Source organism: Stigmatopora nigra, chromosome 5 (genome assembly GCF_051989575.1).
Source record: "Stigmatopora nigra isolate UIUO_SnigA chromosome 5, RoL_Snig_1.1, whole genome shotgun sequence".
In the NCBI taxonomy this organism is placed as follows: Eukaryota; Metazoa; Chordata; class Actinopteri; order Syngnathiformes; family Syngnathidae; genus Stigmatopora; species Stigmatopora nigra.
In genome coordinates, this window is record NC_135512.1 from 1,557,663 (window position 1) to 1,577,035 (window position 19,373).

The 19,373-nt window shown below is 36.3% G+C and overlaps 1 protein-coding gene across 3 annotated transcripts in view; it reads right to left on the reverse strand.

Moving 5' to 3' along the window:
• lpp (LIM domain containing preferred translocation partner in lipoma) overlaps window positions 1–14,429 on the reverse strand; it is a 103,191-nt gene extending 88,762 nt beyond the window's left edge. For 2 of the 3 annotated variants that reach the window (XM_077717852.1, XM_077717850.1), the window contains exon 1: window positions 14,359–14,429. The gene's annotated coding sequence lies outside the window, so the exon portion shown is untranslated. The remainder of the gene's footprint in view (window positions 1–14,358) is intronic. The other variant, XM_077717851.1, reaches the window with a different exon arrangement.
• Window positions 14,430–19,373: the final 4,944 nt, after the last annotated feature.

Sequence of the window (19,373 nt, forward strand, 5' to 3'; positions counted from 1 at the left end):
ACTACAAAGACGAGCAGAAAAAATGCGCCATTGTATGGAAATGAATATCAGATTGCGTCTTTATGTGATGACACCCGCATTTTTTCCATTGAAATATTACCCTGATTTAATTAGATAGCGAACATTGATTTAATCTAAATACACTCTATAAATTCCCAACATTATAAAAAGCTCATGTAGATCAGAATCTTATCATAACAACTATTTTATACTGATTATTTATTATTATCTATTATTATTTATTATTATTTAATCATTGATTTAATATTGATTGATTATTTATCTACTCTGTTGTTTTTTGTGCTACTTATGTGACTACTTATTTATGGATTGATTGATTGATGTATTAATTATTATGATTTATTGATCATTAATGCTTTACATATTTATTAATTTTTGTTTTTTGTTATTTTATTTGTCATCCTACTTTATTAAGACGATAAAAACGTTCATTTCAATTAAAATTAATGTAATTTACTCTTTCGCATAGGAGTACATTTATTTTGAAAATATTTATTTAAAAAAAATATAATATTATTTATTGAGAATTTCTTTATGATTATTAATGATTATGTATGTGTTCATTGTGCACTATTTATTTATGTTGTTGACTAGTCATGTGACTACTTATTATTTTTCATTTATTATTATTATTATTTACCATAAAAGCATTCAATTCAATATAATATTTTGCAGAGGAGTAAACTTAAAGAAAAAAGTATTTGTTTGGGCGTGCAAAAAGTTGTATTTATTATTTTTTATTGATTATAAATGATTATTTATGTGCTCATTTGTTTGTTTGTAGTTGTTATTTTTGCCCTTCCCTACTTATTGATTATTATCATTTTTTCCTTATTATGATTTACCCAAAAATGCATTTAATTGAATGTAATATTTTGCAAAGGAGTAAATTTATGGAAAAATTATGTTTTTGGGGGTCCAAAAAGTTTTATCCTTCCAATGGGAGCAACAAAAAAATAACACTAAAGTAAGAAATGGTCCAAAAAAACTTCAAATAACAATAAAAATCATAAGGAAATGTATATATATATTTTGAAAATGATTTCCCAACACATTAAACGATAGTCCCGTTTCCAACTTGTTGACAAATTGCCGGCGATGTTGTTGACGGCGTTTGGTTAGAGTTGGCCTTTGCTCCCTAATGACGGCGGCGGCGGCGCCGAGCGGGAAAACGCGTTCCCGTAAATACGCCGAACGCCACTTTAACGCTGACTGACAGCCCACGTCGGCGGGGGAGGGATCAAAAAAAAAAAAAGAGGGAAACGGGACGGGGCTCGGCTCGCTATTTGATAAACGCGGTGGCGTCTCGGGAGTGGATCTCGCCGGCGTCTCGGGAGGTCGCTGGCTGAGTGACAGCTGTAAATATATCGTGGCGGCGCCGAAAAAACCCGCGAGCCTCCGCCGAGGATTGCGCTCTTCTTTTAAAAAGGCGGGAACGCCGCCACCCGACGACAAACAAACGCGGGCGCCTGCGAATCAATACCCGTCGCCTGATTAGTATGCCAAACATTCAGGTGCGAGACGCATGAAAGGCCGCGTAGTTAGGCCACGCCTCCCGTGACACAAATTTCCGTAAACGCGGCCGGGTTCCGTTTGCTTTCGAAAGTTAGAGTTTTTGGAGGAAGTTTTCCATGAACTTTGACCGCTGATCTGTTTGATAAAGTTTGGAGGCGGAGTTTATGAAGCCCCGCCTACATGAATGGAGAGGAGGAAACTTTGGTTTGGTTGGTTGGAATTTTCTTGTTGTCAAATAAGATTTTTTTTAAAGAAGTGACCAAAAGTGGTCATTAAAAATTAAAAAAAAAAAAAAAATTGGGCTAGTGGTTAGCATGTTGGCCTCGCAGTTCAGGGGTTGTGGGTTTGATCCCAGTTTGATTCTCACTCTATTTAATTGGTTGAAATATGCTCGCCATCGAAGAACATTTCTTAAAGTGATCAAAATGGACATTTATAAAAAAATAATAATTAGCAAGATGATTAGCAGGTCGGCCTCGCAGTCTTGGGGTCGTGGGTTCGATCCCAGTTTGACTCCTACTCTTTTTGCTTCTTGTCAAATATTGTTTTTCAAAGAAGTGATCAAAATGGTCATAAAAGAATTACAAAAATACAAATTTTAAAGTTAAAAATTTTAGCCTCGCAGTCCAGAGGTCGTGGGTTCGATCCCCGTTTGATCCTCACTCTGTTTACTCGTTTGAAATTTTCGAGCCGAGCCATCAAAGAACATTTCTCTAAGTGACCAAAAATGGCCATTTATAAAAAAAGAATTAAAAAAACTATCAAGATGGTTAGCGCCTCGCAGTCCAGGGGTCGTGGGTTCGATCCCAGTTTGAGCCTCGCTCTGTTTACTGAAAATTGAAATTTAAGAGCCATCAAATAACAATTTTTAAAGTGACCAAAATGGCCATCTATTTAAAAAAAAAAAAAAAAAAACTATCAAGATGGTTACCGCCTCGCAGTCCTACGGTCATGGGTTCGATTCCAATGTTTTTGCTAGTCATTATAGAACATTTCTGGCCATTAAAAAAAATAATATTTGCTAAGGTCAGGCCGGTTAGAACGTGAACCCAGAACCCCCAACATTGCGATCCCGATACTCAAACCACTTCACCACTGAACCACCCATAAAAACTAGCAGCAAAAAACACTATAAAACACATTGGACGATATGATTCAATTTTTCACGTCAATGTCAAGAAATCTAAAAATAAAACGTGTTTTTTTTCCTCTCAAAATGTTAGCTCCTACAAATTTTTGTCTGCAGTACAAGAGTATTACTAAAAACATCAAACGGTAATAGTAATCTTCCGTCAAAAGCGTTTTTATCCGGAGCGCGTCGGCTATCCCGGAGCGGTGGTCGACGTCTGCTCTTTGATGCACGGCGTTCCACTCATTTCCCTCAAAGGCAACAACGGTCGCTCTTTCCGTCCCAAAATGTCAATCGGCTTTTTTTGCTGCTAATTGCCGCGAGAAAATTCCGAAAACTCAATTCAATCGCGTTAATCCGCAGATGACAGCGTTGACAATGACGGGACGTTTTTACCGGCGTCTCCGGAGGACGCGTGCCAGCCAGCCAACGTTCGGCAGGCGAATAAGCGAATCGCCATTTTAGCTCCGCAAGACGTTTCTGGCAAAGTCAAAAAAAATGCAAAAAACAACAACATGGCCTTACATTGATTAACCGTCACATCAAACTAGCGTTAATTGCTCTCATTTGACAGCCATTGTCTTATCCCGGGGCTTGTGATTAGCACGGATGCTAACCCGGATTTGTTAAAGTATCGGTATACTTTTCTGGGGGGTGCTGGAGTCTAAACAAGCCAATTATGGACGACACCCTGAAATGGTGGCTAGCCAATCTCAGGGCAAAAAGAGAAAAATGACCAATAGCTCTTAGCTAGGGAAATGTGTTAGCATACCACTAGCCTAGCATGAATGAGGAAAACCCATGCAAACTTCCAACCAATCAAAAACAACTTAGCACGTTCAACCAGCTAGCTTAGCATGCATATTTTTTTGGGCACAAGGAAACAAACGACCAATCGCTTTTAGCTAGGGAAGTGTTAGCATGGAATTAGCCTAGCATGAATGAGAAAACCCATGCAAACATCTACAGACAAATTAGCATGTTCAACTAGCTATCTTAGCATGCATATTTTTTGGGCACAAGACAAACGACCAATTGCTCTTAGCTAAGGAAATATTAGCATGGAATTAGCCTAGCATTAATGAAGAAAACCCATGCAAACTTCCAACCAGTCACACAACTACAGACAAATTAGCGCGTTCAACCAGCTAGCTTAGCGTGCATATATTCTTTGGCACCAGTATACAAATGACCAATCACTCTTAGCTAAGGAAAGTGTTAGCATGCCATTAGCCTAGCACGAATGAAGAAAACCCATGCAAACTTACAACCAATCACACAACTACAGACAAATTAGAGCTTTTCAACCAGCTAGCCTAGCATGCATATTAATTTGGGCACCAGAAGACAAACGACCAATCGCTCTTAGCTAGGGATGTGTTAGCAAGCCATTAGCCTAGCATGAATGAGAAAACCCATACAAACGTCCAACCAATCACAAACAATTTAGCGCGTTCAACCAGCTAACACACAAAGCTCAAAGGCCATCTTGGAATCAAACTCCCAACCTAAAAAATGTGAGCCCACCCACACTACCCACTCACCCATTTAGACCAAAAATCCAAGAGTCATTTTTAATGCTATTTGTTTTCAAAAGTAGTCCATTTAAGTTTTATTTACTTAATAACAGACAGCACATAAATGAACATATTCATGCTAATAAACATAGATGTAAATAAGTATGATTTTAGCTAAGAGCTAATTTCCATTTTTTAGTCCTTGTAAGTTAAGATAAACGTCGACACCAAGTTTTAATTTTAGTTTGCACCTAAATATCATCAATTTAATCAAACCTCAAAGATTAAACATCATTAAATCCATCTCCATTCAACTTTAAAAGCAAAAAAACAACCCAAACGGCCATTTGTAAACATACACCAAAACCTCCTCCACTGTTAATTTACCTCTAAAAACCTCCTTCTCCGTCAAAAACAACTTTTCTTTATTTTTCTGTTTTTATTTAACGAAGCCCGCTGACCAGATGCTCCTCACAAAAAAACACACACAAAAAAAAACAAGTCGACAACAAGCAGCGTTGAAAGAGACGCCGCTGCGCTCATCGCTAAGCTAACGACGTAAACACGGAGAAAGTGAGAAGGCCTAATCCCCATCGCGAGACCGCCGGATTAGTTCGGATTTCTCCTCCGCCATATGCCGCTAAAAAAGCCGCTACATTTACGCTTAATGATACCCACAAATTTACCCGGCAATTAGCGAGCATTTTTTTAGGCTAACGTATTGTTTGCGCCGCGGCTACGACATCTTTTGAAGCGCGCGGGTTTTGGCTAGGTGCGCTAATCCCCTAGCGAGGCCTCGTCAATGGCGATTTGGCGACGGATGATTTGAAGAGCTTCTTTATCTTCCGCGTAGAAAAGCGTGTCAATGTTATCGCCATGGCGCCCGATGAATGGGTGGTATTGTTTGGACTTATTACGGCTGGTAGACGTGAACTTTTTTTGTCGGGATCGGCGAGAGAGTTGGCAGACATTCTTTAGCGCTTCTTGGAAACAGAAGAATATGGTTCGACCAATCACAATGAGCGGAAAGTTCCGTGGTGTCACAATAAGGACGGATGGATTTCTTCATACTGTTTTTCTTTTGGGCAATTGAAGATGATGTGAAAGGTGTAGAACAAAAAGGAATGAAAAGGATGGAAGGAGGAAGCAAATAAAAAAGAAAGTTAAGACGGGAAGACAAAAAAAATGGAGAAAGTGGTGAAAATGGAGAAAAAAATGGGAATAAAGAAGAAACAGAAGGAAAAAGTTAGATGTGGCAATCACAAACGGGTAAAAAATAAGGTTTTTTTTAATTTATTTGTTTACATTTTTCTTTATTACCATATTTACTCGCATATAAGGCGCAAAAGTTGAACAAAAATATTACTGAATTGAGGGTACAGCTTAAAGCGCTAAAAAATATTTATATTGACGTCTATGAATGAAATTCATGGGAAAAAAATCTGTCATTACTAGGCTCGCAGGGGGTGCTGGAGACGATCTCAGCTAACTACAGGCACCAAATGTAGCATTCATTTATCCTAGCATTCATTTTTTCATTCATTTTCTAAACTGCTTTATCCTCACTAGTCTCGCTAGGGGTGCTGGAGCTGATCCCAGCTAACTACAGGCACCAAATGTAGCATTTATTTAGCCTAGCATTCATTTTTTCATTCATTTTCTGAACCAAGTTATCCTCACTAGGCTCACAAGGAGTTCTAGAGCCGATCCCAGCTAACTACGAGCACCAAATGTAGCATTCATTTAGCCTAGCATTCATTTTCTGAACCAATTTATCCAAACTAGGGCCGCGAGGGGTGCTGGAGCTGATCCCAGCTAACTACAGGCACCAAATGTAGCATCCATTTAGCCAAGCATTAATTTTTTAATTCATTTTCTGAACCACTTCATCCTCACTAGGATGTACCTCACCACAAGTGGACCACTAAGGATTCGAACCCAAGGTCCCAGAGCTGTGAGGCCAACGCACAAACCACTTAACCACCGGCCCACTCTTGACTTATTACTAACATATTTAAACTTGTTCACGGGACAAAAAAAATTAAAATGGCCGACACATAACAATGAATAGCTAGAAAAAAAAACTTCCATCATGTCACAGTACGCTAAGGTTTCCTCATACTGGCTTTTTTTGCACACAATAGCATTCGGCTAATCCTACAACCAGGTTTTTTTTTTCTTTTTGACTTCAGAGGAATCTGATTTTGAAGGGCAAACCATCGAGTTAAAGAAAAGAAAAGTCATTCTATTGGATGAGTTTCGTCAGTGTACTGTATTGTAGCAAAGATTACGTTGCGTCACAATTAAAGCCACCTGAGTATTTGCGCTAACCTTTGCGTGAACTAGCGCCTGCTTCTGGATTCTTTCTTGGCTGCCTTTCAGCCATGACGCCTGTCAAAAAGACAACTTTGGTTTTTTAACTCGTTATCCGCGGAATGCTAGCGCTTGGCGGAGATGTTTTGGTCTCCCCGTCAAAGAATCCTAATCTCGGATACGTTGTTAAACAGAAATGAGAGAATACAAGGTTTTTTTTTTAAAGTCAGATGTGTTGTTGTGACGGAACGAGCTGACACGTGGTCGGTCTGGAATTGCAGTAAACCCTCGCCATTTCGCAGTATTTCCCTGTTAAAAGCTCAATAATAAGTACGAGCATGTAAAACGTTCACTGGTAGGCCTACAAAAAAATGTCAGTACTGCTAGGGTATGTTAGGATGTGTACTGTACTGAGTACAGTACTTTAGAAACATTTGATAAAAACATGTGTTACTACTATCTTACAAATCATTCACCGGTAAGCCCACAAAAAACTGCTAGAATATGTTAGGAAGTGTAATGTACAGTACTTCAAAACTATTTCCTATAAGATCACGTCAGTACTAGCTCACAAAACATTTACTGGTAGGCCCACAAAAAACAGCTAGCTAAACCGCCAGCAACAACAGCTAGTTAAAATGCTAGCTAAACAGCCAGGTAAAACACTAGTTAAACAGCTAGCTAAAACCGGCAACAACAATAACAACAGCTAGCTAAACAGTCAGCTAAAACACTAGGTAAACAGGCAACAACAACAGCTAGCTAAAACAGGAAACAACAACAACAGCTAGCTAAACAGGCCACAACAACAACAACAACAGCTAGCTAAAACAGGCAACAACAACATCTAGCTAAACAGCTAGCTAAACAGCCAATGAAAATAGCTAGCTAAACAGCCAACAACGATAGCTAGCTAAACAGCCAATGACAAAACCTAGCTAAACAACCAGCTAAACAGCTCTTCTCCTACAAAAAAACACATTGGCACACATTTAACACCCCACTCATTTTCTTTAATGATACTCAATATTGTACATTTAATATAAACATTTTTCTTTCAATTCACATTTGTGCTTCATCACAAGTGATATATACATGTTTCCACCCTCTGTGAAAGAAGCTCCTGAGCCAAAAGAAAAACAAAAGTAAAATCTTGTTTTCCCCCCCCAAAACATCTGGAGGTTGAGGTCACATTTGGTGAAGGTCCAGCCAGCTGTTTGTTTGTCCAGCCCAACTGCTCACTCCGCAGCCTTTGGACCGCCCGACCGCCCGAGGAGCTTAATTGAGAAGTTAAACGAGTTGTTTTGGGCTCAGCTTTGGACTTTAATTGACTCCCGCTCAGCTCAGGCTGTTTATCTCTATCAGCTTCTTTCTTAATCACCCAAGCCCATCTTAATCGCATCTGTCCATCCTTAAGCGCGTCTCGTTTACCCCTCTTTACGCGCCTACCCACTTTTCCACCGCGCCAATCGCGGCTAAACCCGCGTTGTCAAGTTCGATTTCATTTTTTTTAGGTAAACAAAACCGTTCTTAAACCACATTGCCAAGATATTCCATATTTTACAAAACAATTGATTTTTAGAGTCAATTGGGTTTGTAAAAAAATTAGCAAATACCCGCGTTTTGAAGGATTGGAATGGGGCCTTCTTCAAAAAAAACAGCCATTTACCCTAAAAACAGAACCCCACTTTTTAACCCCAACGCCACACGGTGATTAATCCCGACTAAATCTAAAGAGTAAACAAAATCAACACTGTGATTACCCGCGCGAAAGCCAGCCTGGCTCATCCCATATGTGGCAAACGCCATGCTAATGAGGCGCCAAATCCCACACGGTGTTGTCGACAGAGCAATCATGGCACTTTGTTAAACAGACGCTGGTGAATGCGAAAATACCGGAGGGGACGTCTCACCCGCGTTACGGCGCCGCCTTCATTAGCGGCGGCGGCGGCGGCCCCGGATCGCCTTGCTGCACTGCCGCCTTTTAAAACCCACTCAAAGTAATGATAATGTCAAAGAATTCATTCATTTTTTTGAACTGCTTCTTCTCACAAAGGTCGCGTAGGGTGCCGGAGTCTACAACTACGGGCCAGCCAATCGCAGGGCATAATGAGAAATTGCTCAGAGCTAGGGACAATTTAAGGGTATAATCGGCCTTGCGTGAATGATTTTGGCATGTGGGAGGAAAGCGGAGTACCTGGAGAAAACCCACGAAAGCACGGAGAGAACATGTAAACACTAGACAGTGAGGACCGACATGGGATCAAACCCTCGACCTCAGAATTGGGAGGCCGACACAGTAACCACTCGTACGTCGGGTCATGGGGGGTGCTGAAGTCTATCCAAGCTAACATTGGACGCCCTGAATCGGTGGCCAGCCAATCACAGGGCACAAGGAATGACATTAAATTACATAATGTTATAGATTAAATTATGTATAGATTATATTACATTAGATTAGATTACATTATATTACATTATTTCACATTGTCTGTCACATTATAGCACATTAAATTACATTATATTTTAATACATTAAATTACATTATATTATATTACATTAAATTACATTATATTTTATTACATTAAATTACATTATATTATATTACATTAAATTACATTATATTATATTGCATTAAATTACACATTACATTATATTAGATTACATTAGATTAGATGCCATTAAATGACATTATATTACATTATATTACATTATTTTAGTTTACATTAGATTACATTACAGTACATTAGATTACATTACATTAGATTTTTTTTACATTAGATTACAATACATTAGATTACATTCAATTAGATTACATTAAATTAGATGCCATTAAATGACATTATATTGCATTACATTAGATTAATTACAGAACATTAGATTACATTACAGTACATTATATTATATTACATTACAGTACATTATATTACATTACAGTACATTATATTACATTACATTACAGTACATTATATTACATTATAGTACATTAGATTACATTAGATTACATTAGATTACATTAGATTACATTAAATTAGATGCCATTAAATGACATTATATTACGTTACATTATTTTAGTTTACATTAGATTACATTAGATTAGATGACATTGAATGCCATTAAATTACATTAAATGACATTAAAAAATGAATGAGACATTAATTGCTAAAAACTTTTTTCAAATTTTTTTTAACCCTTTTCCAATCTTCTAAAAATGAAATGACGGGTCCCCGATTTCTAATCACGTGATCACATCTAGTTAAAAATATCTGAAGGAACGCCTCGACATTCCTGCGGTAGCTCCTTGAGAATTTTTTTTTTTTTTTGCAAAATGGAGGAGGGGGTGCCGTTTGTTTCGCTAAAGACGCCAGGGTTTCTTTCGCCTTCCCGCATTCCTGTCGCTGAATGGGAGGCCAGATTTTTTTTTCTCGAGCTGCCGTCCAATCCTGGGGATGAGCCTTCCAGGCCTTCTGCCAAGCGAATTTCAAGAAAACTCGGTTGAGGATATTTCAACGTTTGACGGACATTTTTTTTTTTTTTTTGGTCGATTTGTTGTCGCCAATGTTGCGTTTCAAAGAATCGCGCGAATTGCCGCCTACTAAACGTCTTTTCACATATGTACTTTTAATTCTGGCTTTTATTTTTAGTCGACGCGTCTCTTAAGAATCACGTTCTTAAATTGAAAGGCTTTTTTTTTAAGGATAGAACAGATTTGGATTGGATTGTTGTCGGGAAAAAGACAGTTTTACCAGATTTTTCGGGAAATGGGTAAAAGTAGGGTTGTCAAAACTTATAATAGAAGTTTTAATTAATATATTTTATATATAAGTTAGGCTGTTACAGTTAATTTATTTTGAAATGCATTAATAAATTGGTTCAATTGCTTTGTTGACTTAAAAAAATATGTTTTGAGCCTTTAAATGCAAATATTTTTATTTATTCTATATTTTTTTATAACAGGTTATCATTAATTATTACAGTATTATTTTCTATGTTTTTTTTTGTTTAAAAAAAATATATGGCATATTGTCTTTTTGTAGATTTGTTTTTAATTGGTTATTTTTTTGCATATTTTCTTTACAAAATATATTCTGTAAATATTTATTTTTTAAATTCCATTATTTATTTTATATATATAAAAAACGTATTTTTTTAAGGGCACATTATTCATTTTTTAGCGCTTATTTTCAACATAATTTAATTAAAAGGGTGTACTGGCCCTTTAAAAATATAAAATATACTAAACGAAGTGGCTTTAAACCAATAGCATGACATCATTTTGACAAAATTTCATCCCAACTGCTTTGGCTCCTCCCACTAACAAAATCTCCAAACAAAAGACGACAAAATACCTTCTTAAATAATATAATTCATATTTTTGTAGATCCAGCCTATCCTCTATTTGCCCAAACTAGCATTCTGACCACATAATTAGCTAGCGCAACAGTATAAACCTAGCTAGCATGCTAGCCATGATCTAGCTTTGAGCTAGCCGTCAATTCTGGTCGTGATGTCACCCAAAAAAAGTGGTTGTTTAAATTTTCTCCATGTAAAATTCCATTGGTTTAATTTTTATAAAATATTCTACCCTCAAAAATACGGCTAAAAAACCCACCAAAATTTCTCATACATCTACAAACCCTGCGGGATGGCCCCAAATCCCAGAAAATCTCACCAAAACCTCCACAAAGCCCACAAAATACCGCCAAATCTCTGAAACGTCCATCTACCCTCAAAAAACAGCAAAACCACACTAAAAATACTTCAAAATCCTACTACAGACTTGTTACAAATCCCAGCCGCTTCTTTTCAAATCCTTCTATTGACATTTCAATGTCAACGTAAAAATTGTATATATATAAAAAAATAATAATAAAATATTAAAAAATTGCATATGTAAAAAAATAATACAAAAAATGTTTAAAAATGATTACAAAATGGCATATGTAAAAAAGAAGTACAAAAAATTGTCTAAAAATGCTAAAAAAATGGCATATGTAAAAAAGATACAAAAAAATGTTTAAAAAATGCTAAAAAATTGCATATGTTAAAAACAAATACAAAAAAAGGTTTAAAAATGCTAAGAAAATTGCATTTGTAAAAAAGACATACAAAAACTATGTTAATATGCTAAGGAATTGCATATATAAAAAAGAAATACAAAAAAATGTTAAAAAATGCTAGAAAAATGGATATGTAAAAAGGAAATACAAAGAAAATGTTTAAAAAATGCTAAAAAATTGCATATGTAAAAAAGAAATACAAAAAAGTTAAAAAAAATGCTAAAAAATTGCACATGTAAAAAATAAATTTAAAAAAACAGTAAAAAAAAATGCATATGTAAAAGAATATACAAAAAATGTTTAAAATATTGCTAAAAACTGGCTATAATTATTGGGTAAGTATGACATTTTGGATTGTGATATTTTTCCGTCTTCCATACATGATTGGTCGCCGCAAAACAGGATGTTTGTCCCTACAAAAATGCCTATTTTTCCTATATTTTTACATTAACCAGAACTCAAACGAGGATGTCACATGGCTCTTGCGTAACGTGTTTTTTTTTCTTTTTTTTTTTGGTGCATTTACTTGAGTGGGTCAGCGGGTGCGCGGGGGGTGAAAGCAATGACAGTCAACTATGTTTAGCCTTAACAACATAATTGCAGTCGTTTACTTCTGGGCTTTTTTCTTTTTTTTCTTTATTAAAAAGGTGCAGTGGTATGTATTTTCCAAGCACTGACAAAGCACGTCAAATTAAAAGAAGAGAAGAACGAAAGATTGGAATTCTCAATAGTCATACTTTGCTTTTATTTCCTTTTATTTTTTAAAGGAGGGTATGTAATCATATTCAAGGACTGAAGTTATAAAATTACTATTAATTTTAGGTTTAGAAATGAAATGTCGCATGAATTGTCTTTTATTTTGACAGTCAATACAGAGTGATATAATACTACTATATAGGAGCTTCTATTTTTCTTTAAAATGGCCCTTTTTTATTTAAAATAAAGGGGAAAAATAAATTGTTTTTGATTAATAAAAAATAATGTATATATATATATATTTTTTTTTAGTATAAATGAAAATGTATATTATGTTGAATATTTTGGATAGAAAACTAAACTGCCATGTATTGCAAAAAATGAAATATTTTTTATTTATTGTTTATGATTTAGTATATATATTTTTTTAAATTAAAAAAATCTGTGAAAAAAAACAATTAATGATCAATAAAAAAACTATTTACATATTTATGTAGAGATAAATGAAAATGTATATGTTGAATATATTGGATAGAAAACTATTTTTTAAATTATTGTTCACTTTTTTAATCTAAAAAAAATGTGGGGGGGGGAATATAATTATTAATATTTTTTACAAATTTCTTTTGATTATAAATAAATAAATAAATTGTATATTATGTTGAATTTATTGGATAAAAAATAGATTCTGCCATGTATCGCACCAAATAAAATATTTTCATATCTTAAAACTATTTTTTAAAATTATTGTTCATTTTTTTTAATCTAAAAAAAAATATTTTTGGGGAAAATACAATTAATAATATATTTTTTTACACATTTCTTTTAATTATAAATAAATAAATTGTATATTATGTTGAATTTATTGGAAAAAAAACTAGATTCCGTCATTTAAAATCAATTTTTTTAAATTTATTATTTACCATCCAAATATTCCAATTGCCAATATTTTATTATTAACATCCTAAAACCAAATTTCAGAATTTAAACAACGATTAAATTTAAAAAAATAAAAACTCCGCCTATTTTTAATAACCCCACATTAAATTCCACCATCCTAAAACCTTCTTATCCCTGATTTCCCATAATATACATTTTTAAAAATCTATATTCAAATAAAAAATGATTACCAAGACGGTGCAGGAAAGGTTAAAAAGTTAAGACAAGGCCAAGTCTGGTAAAAAGAAGGAGAAAGCTGAGCTAAAGCGCTAAATAATGGATGCCAATGAAAAAATCATGTCCCTTAAATGCCACCAAAGTCTCCAAAATATGACATGAAAAATACATTAAGTTGTTCTACACCCACATCATGTATAAACAAATGTTACAAAGGGGCACAACATCACTTTAGCTGGGTTTTTTTTACCCTCATATTGTGTTCTAGTACAAAGCAACGGCTATTTTTGACCACCACAACAATACGGTATCAAACTTGTGGACACTTGTTCGCCAGCCGGGCGGATTTTTTGTTTAAAAAATGGGTTTTGCAGAATTTTCTAGTCAACCGAATGTTAAAAGATGAATACACTCGAACTTCAGGATGCATTTTGTGAGCGTATCTATCAAAATAAAATAATTTCTTAAGTTTTTTAAAGTCATTTTCTACATTTTCCAATTTTTGGGGGATTTTTTTTTACCTAAAATATATTTAATATGTTGGAGTCTATCCTCAATTATTCAGCAAAATAAAATATATTTTTTTTAATTTTCTACATTTCCTCCTGTTTTTTTAATTTTTTTGAATGATTTTACTTATAATACATCTATAATATGTCGTATTATTCGGACTATAAGTCGCATTTTGGGTGAATTTCATTTGCTAAAATCCATAACTAAGAATAATATTTAAATATTTTAAAAAAAAAAAAAAAATCAAAATATGAATAAAAGCAACAACAGGCAGAATGTTTTTTCTTCCAAAAAAAATTGCAAAAAATTATTACCAAAACCCCCCATCCACTTAGAGTTTCAAAATAAAATCTAAATTTATAATCCACCCAAAAAACATGTAAACAATTTCACGCAAAACACGCCCACAACTAAACATTTGCGTCTTATACTCCGCAAAATACAGTTCTATCAAAAAATAATCAAAACCAAAACTCACCCAAACTTTTCCACACAATCCGACGTCACCTATTCGACACAAGGCGGCACTTGAAACAAAAACAAACAAAAAACAACATTTGTTATCAACACTCCTCTTATCCTAGCATTAGCATAAAAGTTAGCATAAAAGTTAGCATAAAAGTTAGCATAAAAGTTAGCATAAAAGTTAGCGCCTTAGCGCAACGTAAACAAAGTGAAACAGCAACTTTGGACTGCAGGGGATAGATTGCCAAAGATAATTGCGCGCAAAAAAAATGCTATTTCTAGTTCAGGGAATGTCCTACATTCAGGTAAAAAGTGGGGGTGGCATCATTTTTTTATTTATTTTTCTTTTGTCTCTGGGGTCCCACCCGGCACCCCCACCGAAAAAAAATACGGCGAGGAAGCCTTTTGTTCCCGTAAATTGACAGTGTCAGTTTCCCACACGGCGGCGAATACTTTAGGGAACGACGGTAGAGGCGGTGGGATGTAACGTGGATGGGCGTCAGTCAATGTGACAGTTGTTGTGTATTTTTTTTTATGTTTAAAAAAAAATATATGAATCCTTCTTTCTGAACTTTACGTTCTGAGGAAGGAATTGAAATTAATACACCTACACAACAAGGCACCCACCCTCCATGTTTTCCCTTTAGGACGCTACACGCCGTCTTTGTACTCGCGTCGTAATTGCTAGTGGGCGCCAACCTGGGATTCAAAAAAAAAAACAGGCCGCCTTTTTTGCACTTTGTTTTTTTTATAATTTTTTTTGACAAGACAGGCTTTTTTGGAACTTTTTTTGTGTTGGTTTCTGATATGTTAGGGATTAAAAAGAGCAGTTTTCAGGGTTTTGGATGTTTTGGTGAAAAGTAGTGAAGCTGAGATGATTTTTTTAAATTAAAAAAAGCAGTTTTCACTGTTTTTGGACGTTTTGGTGGAAAGTAGTAAAACTGCGATGATTTTTATTTGAATAAAAAGAGCAGTTTTCAGTTTTGGATGTTTTGGTGAAAAGTAGTAAAACTGAAATGATTTTTTTAATGAAAACAGCAGTTTTCATGATTTTTTGACGTTTTGGTGAAAAGTAGTAAAACTGCGATGATTTCTTTTAAATAAAAAGGGCAGTTTTCGTGGTTTTGGACATTTTGGTGAAAAGTAGTAAAACTTTGCAAAGGTTTTTTTGGCAGTTTTTAATTGCCTGGATATGCAAAAATATTTCATAATTACTTTGACTATGTTGACTATTAATGTAATTTGTTATATGAAATCGCTGACTTTAAAATATGATAAATACAACAATCCCAAATTAAAATCGGATAAATTAATTCATTTTCAGTACTGCTTATTTTTTACAAGGGTCGCGGAGGGTGCCGGAGCCCATCCTAGCTAACTACGCGGACCATTAGGCGGGGACTCCCCGAATCAGTGAACGTCCAATCGCAAGGTACAAAGACACAAACAACCAATCACAGTCGTAGCTATGGGCAAATTAGCATCAAATTAGCTTAGCATGCTTGTTTTTAGCATGTGGAAGGAAACCAGAGTACCCAAAAAAAAAAGCCAACGCAAAGCAGAATACCCAGAAAAAATCCATTTTAACTCCGGGAACAAAAATGCAAATTCCACACAGTAAAAACCAACCTGGGATCGAGCCCTCGACCCCAACACTGCGAGCCCAACACGTTAAACCACACCCCCACCGCGTTGCCATTCAAAATTCTAATGATGTAATAAATGAAGAGCTATTACAATGCTATTTTCTACCATATAATTTCCTCAAATGTAAAAAAAAAAGAATCCTTCAAGTCTAACAAAATGTCCATCAAAAACAAAATGCTTGAAATGTTTGAAGATATTCTTCATCTAACGTTTAATAACTTTTTTTTTTTTTAACATTTATCAAAAACGATGAAAAGACCTTCAATGATGCTACAAGGCTTTTAATTGAATGTGCTGGAGGGGGAAAAAAATGCAATATTCCAATTGAAAATGTTATCCACTCAAGTAAATAATAAAATTAGTACTTCCACTTGTGCAGTAGTGAAAGAGAAAGCTTGTCCGAGAGCCTTTTCTTCTCGGGCCACTATTTTTATCACGTACACAACATGTTTTTTATAATTGGCTGCGCTCCTTTCCCTTGAGATATGCCGTGTGTCCGTCAATGGTCCGACCTTGCGAGAACCTGATGCCCTAATAGCCTGAAAACGTAACCCACAAAAAAACCGTAACCCTCAAATTTATGTATTATCGCATATTAGCACCCCAACTGACTCAATTCAATCACATAGTTTACTTTAAACAAAAAAATTCTGTCATTTTCTGAACTTTTTATCCTCTCAAGGGTCGCAGGGGGTGCCGGAGTCTATCCCAACTGACAAGGGGACACCCCAATTTGGTGGCCAGCGAATCGCAAGGGCACAATGAGCACTCAGTAGCAATTTAGCATCCAGTTAGCCTAGCATGCATGTTTTTTGGGATTTGGGAGGAAACTGGAGTACCCGGAGAAAACCGACGCGAGCCAGGGGAGAAGACGCAAACTCCACGCAGTGAGGACCGACCTGGGATTGAACCCTCCACTCCAGAACCACTACATTTAATACATTCAATCATAGCTAGGGTCAATTTAGCATCAAATTAGCCTAGCATGCATGTTTTTTGGGATTTGGGAGGAGACCGGAGTACCCGGAGAAACCCCACACGAGCCCAGGGAGAAGACGCAAACTCCACACAGTGAGGACCGACCTGGGATTGAACCCTCGACTCCAGAACCACTACATTTAATACATTCAATCATAGCTAAGGTCAATTTAGCATCAAATTAGCCTAGCATAAATGTTTTTTTGGATGTGGGAGGAAACCAGAGTACCCGGATAAATCTCACATGGGCCCAAGGAGAAGATACAAACTGGTTAGCAAGTCAGCCTCAAAATTCTGTGTGGGTTTTCTCCGGGTACTCCGGTCTCCTCCCAAATCCCAAAAAACATGCATGCTAGGCTAGCTGGTTGAAAACTCTAAATAGCCCTTAGCCATGAGTAGTTGTCCTTTGACTGGCCACAGGGTGTCCAATCTTAGCTGAGACGGGCTCTAGCACCCCCCACAACCTGGTGGTTAAATGGTAAGTGTGTCAGGCTCACAGCTCTGGGGTCCCGGGTTCAAATCCAGGTCAGTCTAACTGTGTGGAGTTAGCATGTTCTCCCTGGGCCTATATGGGTTAAGCTCCGGCACCCTCTGCGAGCCTTGTGAGGATAAAATGGTGAATATGAAAAGCATTCATTTTCAACAAAACATGAAAACAAACAACATTGTAACGGATGCTGAACCAATCAGGGCGCAAGCCCAGATGCAAAAAAATTAGCATAAATTTGCTAATATATCATGTTTACAATCAGTTAAATTCATCAGATTTTCTGGGACGAGCGCTAAAAGACGCTTTAAAAAAACGACATGAAAAGGACAACGTGTTCCCCCGTTGCAGTCTTGTGATAGCATTAGCGACGGATAGCGCCAATAGCCATGGTAGTTGGGTTCCAAGCAACTTTTTGTTTGTTTTTGTCTGGCGCCTCGGCGGATTTTAATTGGGTTAATCAGAAGGAAGGCAACAAAAGACAAACGCAGCGAGATTGACAAGCGACTCGTCCATAATGAATGCATTCACACGGCTTTAAAATGTCAGCTTTTGATGAAGCCATCAACTTTCGGGTGTCAAAAATGCATGCCGAGTGGGTAGCAGCCAAGCAAGTCTCCGGGAGCTAAGCTAACGCTAAAATAATATTTGTCATTTCTCAACTCCAATTTTCAGGTTTTATTGAGATGTCCTGATCGAATTTTTTTGGCAGACGACTCAAGTTATCTGTTTTTTACGGGCCAGCCAAAACCAGATTACTAAACCGTGTGTACAAATTACTAAACTGTGGGTACAGATTACCAAACCACGGGTAGAGATCAATAAAATGCGGGTACACACGACTAAACTGTGGGTACAGATTACTAAACCACAGGTACAGATTACCAAACCGTGGGTACAAATTGCCAAACCGTGGGTACAAATTACCAAACTGCGGGTACAGATTACTAAACCACAGATACAGATTACTAAACCTTAGGTAAGAAATTACTCAACCATGGGTAAAAAAAATACCAGAGCGCGGGTATAAATTACCAAAGCGCGGGTATAGATTACCAAAGTGCGGGTATAGATTACCAAAGTGCGGGTATAGATTACCAAAGCGCGGGTATAGATTACCAAAGTGCGGGTATAGATTAACAAAGTGCGGGTATAGATTACCAAAGAACGGGTATAGATTACCAAAGCGCGGGTATAGATTATCAAAATGCGGGTAGAAATGACCAAAATACGGGTAGAAATGACCAAAATGCGGGTAGAGATGACCAAAATGCGGGTAGAGATGACCAAAATGCGGGTAGAGATGACCAAAATGCGGGTAGAGATGACCAAAATGCGGGTAGAGATTACCAAAATGCGGGTAGAGATTACCAAAGCGCAGGTATAGATTACAAAAGTGCGGGTAGATATTACCGAACCTCAGGTAGAGATTACTGAAAGACAGGTACAGATTACTAAACCCTAGGTAAAAAATTACTCTACCGTGGGTAAAAAAATTACCAAACCACAGGTATAAATTAACAAATCGTGGGTACAGATTACTAAACCCCAGGTATAGATTACTAAATCACGGATACAGATTACCGAATTAAAGTTCCATTTTAGTAACATCTGGGTACAGATTAGCTATAAATACTATTTAATATAAATATTTCTACATGTAATCCCACATATTTTCTTAAGAAATAGCCTTTTCTCATTCAAAAACTTGGTCATTTTGGGCCCAGTTGACTATTCCCCTAAAAGCGGTGTTATTTTTTACATGATTTTTTTTTTATACATTCATCATCCCTCCCAATTTTGTTGTCATTCTAAACGGCGTTTTGTTTTGGCAACATGCCGCCGCACTCATTTGCGCGTCTTTAGAGGCTGGCGTGTGAGAGTGTATCCGTCATACACACACGGCGCAAAGTGCG